This window comes from Phyllobates terribilis, unplaced genomic scaffold, assembly GCF_046119375.1.
Source record: "Phyllobates terribilis strain yellow unplaced genomic scaffold, ASM4611937v1 Scaffold_65__1_contigs__length_7625178, whole genome shotgun sequence".
Taxonomy (NCBI): Eukaryota; Metazoa; Chordata; class Amphibia; order Anura; family Dendrobatidae; genus Phyllobates; species Phyllobates terribilis.
Window position 1 is genome coordinate 5,212,711 of NW_027362825.1, and position 5,077 is coordinate 5,217,787.

Sequence of the window (5,077 nt, forward strand, 5' to 3'; positions counted from 1 at the left end):
GAACCGTGGAACTGCAAAACCAAAGTTTTAGTTATCTGGCCTACACCAGAATCTTTTAAATAGATATATTTGTGTCTGAACAATCAGGGAGATTCTACTACTGTTCATTTTACGGAAAAAAGACCAAAAGCTGGATAATACTGAGATTTCAACCGTGGAACTGCAGAACCAAAGTTCTAGTTATCTGCCGTACACCAGAATCTTTCAAATAGATATATTTCTGTCTGAACGGTCAGCGAGACACTATTTCTGTTTTTTTTTATGGAAAAATGGCCAAAAGCTGGATAATACTGAGATTTGAACCGTGGAACTGCAAAACCAAAGTTCTAGTTATCTGGCCTACACCAGAATCTTTTAAACAGATATATTTGTGTCTGAACGGTCAGCGAGACACTATTACTGTTTTTTTTTACGGAAAAAAGTCCAAAAGCTGAATAATACAGAGATTTGAACCGTGGAACTGCAAAACGAAAGTTTTAGTTATTTGGCCTACACCAGAATCTTTTAAACAGATATATTGGTGTCTGAACAGTCAGGGAGATACTATTACTGTTTTTTTTTACGGAAAACAGGCCAAAAGCTGGATAATTCAGAGATTTGAACCGTGGTACCGCAAAACCACAGTTCTAGTTATCTGGCCTACACCAGAATCTTTTAAACAGATATATTTGTGTCTGAACAGTCAGGGAGACACTTTTACAGTTTTTTTTACGGAAAAAAGGCCAAAAGCTGGATAATACAGAGATTTGTACCGTGGAACTGCAAAACCACAGTTCTAGTTATCTGGCCTACACCAGAATCTTTCAAACAGATATATTTGTGTCTGAACAGTCAGGGAGACTCCATTACTGTTTTTTTTATGGAAAAATGGCCAAAAGCTGGATAATACTGAGATTTGAACCGTGGAAATGCAAAACAAAAGTTCTAGTTATCTGGCCTACTCCAGAATTTTTTAAACAGATATATTTGTGTCGGAACAGTCAGAGAGACACTATTACTGGGGGTTTTTTTACGGAAAAAAGGCCAAAAGCTGGATAATACAGAGATATGAACCGTGGAGCTGCAAAACCAAAGTTTTAATTAAATGGCCTACACCAGAATCTTTTAAACAGATATATTTGTGTCTGAACAGTCAGGGAGACACGATTACTGTTTTTTTTTATGGAAAAAAGGCCAAAAGCAGGATAATACAGAGATTTGAACCGTGGAGCTGCAAAAGCACAGTTATAGTTATGTGTCCTACACCAGAATCTTTTAAACAGATATATTTGTGTCTGAACAGTTAGCGAGACACTATTACTGTTTTTTTTTACGGAAAAAAGGCCAAAAGCAGAATAATACAGAGATTTGAACCGTGAAACTGCAAAACCACAGTTATAGTTATATAGCCTACACCAGAATGTTTTAAACAGATATATTTGTGTCTGAACAGTCAGGGAGACAGTATTACTGTTTTTTTTTTCATGGAAAAAGGCCAAAAGCAGAATAATACAGAGATTTGAACCGTGGAACTGCAAAACCACAGTTCTAGTTATCTGGCCTACACCAGAATCTTTTAAACAGATAAATTTGTGTCTGAACAGTCAGGGAGACACTATTACTGTTTTTTTATACGGAAAAAAAGCGAAAAGATGAATAATACATAGATTTGATCCGTGGAACTGCAAAACCAAATTTCAAGTTGTCTGGCCTACACCAGAATCTTTTAAACAGATATATCTGTGTCTGAACAGTCAGCGAGATACTATTTCTGTTTTTTTATACGGAAAAAAGGCCAAAAGATTGGTAATACATAGATTTCAACCGCGGAACTGCAGAACTGCAGTTCTTGTTTTCTGGCCTACACCAGAATCTTTTAAACAGATATATTTGTGTCTGAACAGTCAGCGAGACATTATTACTGGTTTTTTTTTACGGAAAAAAGGCCAAGAGCTGGATAATACTGACCTTTGAACCGTGGAACTGCAAAGCCAAAGTTCTAGTTATCTGGCCTACACCAGAATCTTTTAAACAGATATATTTGTGTCTGAATAGTCAGTGAGACACTATTTTTTTTTTTTTATGGAAAAAAGGCCAAAAGCTGGATAATACAGAGATTTGAACTGTGGAAATGCAAAACCAAAGTTACAGTTATCTGGCCTAAACCAGTATCTTTTAAACAGATATATTTGTGTCTGAACAGTCAGGGAGACACTATTACTGTTTTTTTTACGGAAAAAAGGCCAAAAGCTGGATAATGCAGAGATTTGAACCATGAAACTACCACAGTTCTAGTTATCTGGTCTACACAAGAATCTTTTAAACAGATAAATTTGTGTCTGAACAGTCAGGGAGACACTATTACTGTCTTTTTATACGGAAAAAAGGCCAAAAGATTGATAATACAGAGATTTGAACCGTGGAACTGCAGAACCGCAGTTCTTGCTATCTGGCCTACACCAGAATCTTTTAAACAGATATATTTGTGTCTGAACAGTCAGGGAGACACTATTACTGTTTTTTTTTATGGAAAAAAGGCCAAAAGCAGGACAATACAAAGATTTGAACCGTGGAACTGCAAAACCACAGTTATAGTTATGTGGCCTACACCAGAATCTTTTAAACAGATATATTTGTGTCTGAACAGTCAGCGAGACATTAATACTGTTTTTTTTTACGTAAAAAAGGCCAAAAGCAGGACAATACAAAGATTTGAACCGTGGAACTGCAAAACCACAGTTATAGTTATGTGGCCTACACCAGAATCTTTTAAACAGATATATTTGTGTCTGAACAGTCAGCGAGACATTAATACTGTTTTTTTTACGGAAAAAAGGCCAAAAGCAGAATAATACAGAGATTTGAACCGTGGAACTGCAAAACCACAGTTATAGTTATGTGGCCTACACCAGAATGTTTTAAACAGATATATTTGTGTCTGAACAGTCAGGGAGACACTATTACTGTTTTTTTTCATGGAAAAAGGCCAAAAGCAAAATAATACAGAGATTTGAACCGTGGAACTGCAAAACCACAGTTCTAGTTATCTGGCCTACACCAGAATGTTTTAAACAGATATATTTGTGTCTGAACAGTCAGGGAGGCACTATTACTGTTTTATTTTATGGAAAAAAGGCCAAAAGCAGGATAATACAGAGATTTGAACCGTGGAACTGCAAAACCACAGATATAGTTATGTGGCCTACACCAGAATCTTTTAAACAGATATATTTGTGTCTGAACAGTCAGGAAGGCACTATTACTGTTTTTTTATGGAAAAAAGGCCAAAAGCAGGATAATACAAAGATTTGAACCGTGGAACTGCAAAACCACAGTTCTAGTTATCTGGCCTACACCAGAATCTTTGAAACAGATATATTTGTGTCTGAACAGTCAGGGAGGCACTGTTACTGTTTTTTTTACGGAAAATAGACCAAAAGCAGGATAATACAGAGAGTTGAACTGTGGAACTGCAAAACCACAGTTCTAGCTCTCTAGCCTACACCAGAATCTTTTAAACAGATATATTTGTGTCTGATCAGTCAGGGAGGCACTATTACTGTTTTTTTATGGAAAAAAGGCCAAAGGCAGGATAATACAGAAATTTGAACCTTGGAACTGCAAAACCACAGTACTAGTTATCTGGCCTACACCAGAATCTTTTAAACAGATATATTTGTGTCTGAACAGTCAGGGAGGCACTATTACTGTCTTTTTTACGGAAAAAAGGCCAAAAGCAGGATAATACAGAGATTTGAACCATGGAACTGCAAAACCACAGTTCTAGTTATGTGGCCTACACCAGAATCTATTAAACAGATATATTTGTGTCTGAACAGTCAGGGAGACACTATTACTGTTTTTTTTTACGTAAAAAAGGCCAAAACCAGTAAAATACAGAGATTTGAACCGTGGAACTGCAAAATCACAGTGATAGTTATGTGGCCTACACCAGAATCTTTTAAACAGATATATTTGTGTCTGAACAGTCAGGGAGACACTATTACTGTATTTTTTTTACGGAAAAACGGCCAAAAGCCGTATAATACAGAGATTTGAACAATGGGACTGCAAAACCAAAGTTCTAGTTATCTGGCCTACACCAGACTCATTTAAACAGATATATTGGTGTCTGATCGGTCACAGACACACTCAATTTTTTGGGGGGTGGGGGAATACCAAAAGGTTAATAAGACGCGTATTTGTACAGTTTGACTGAGAAAAAATAAATAAATACAGGATTTAGATGAAAAAAAAAAGGATTTTTCCTGGCCCCTGAGACCAGGGGATAAGTCTAGCAATTTGACCAGCAGGAGCACACAGTACTGTAATGCAGTGTTTGTTGGTGTAACCACTGCGTCTCCTATACAGCCTGCCTGCCTGCCCGATATCTGGGATGGATATTAGTCCTGAGAAGGACTGTTTGTTTGATTTGGCAGCCTTTAGAGACCCTACACTACCTATTTCGCACTATATATCTCTCCCTAACTCAGCAGCACTGACCCTACACTCTCTGATCCCGGGCGACTGTGTCCAAGATGGCGGCGCCCAGTTTTAAATACTCGAGGTGACGCTGTGCGTCCAGCCAATCACTGCAATGCACACAAACAACATGGCTGCGGCATTACAGTGACTGGCTGGCAATCCCTGCATGTTCATTGGCTCTGTAAAGAGCGCCAAACGTGCAGGGCGGAGACCCGAGCTCCCGCCCGAGTAACCCGGAAATGCTCGGTGCTCGCCGAACATCCCGAGTAGTGAGATGCTCGGGCGAGTACCGAGCAGTGTCGAGCATGCTCGCTCAACACTAATCGTAGTACAAAATGTAAGGCGAGAAGGTCCAGTGGTTTTATAGTTGTTATCCGCTACTGGAAAATCCCTTTTCAATGCTCTCGGTGTACAGAATAAAAGAAGAAAAAGATGTAAATCCCAAGCAAGCCCAACTTCTTCTTTCCGAGCGCTATGTTACCTGGGGATCGGGTTACTTTGCTTGTCAAGTGAACGCTGCAGCCCATCAGCAGATCAGATAGATTTTCTTTGCTTTCCGATCTGCAGATTACTATGGATCTTCTCCAGAACTGGGAAAAATTCAAAATGATTC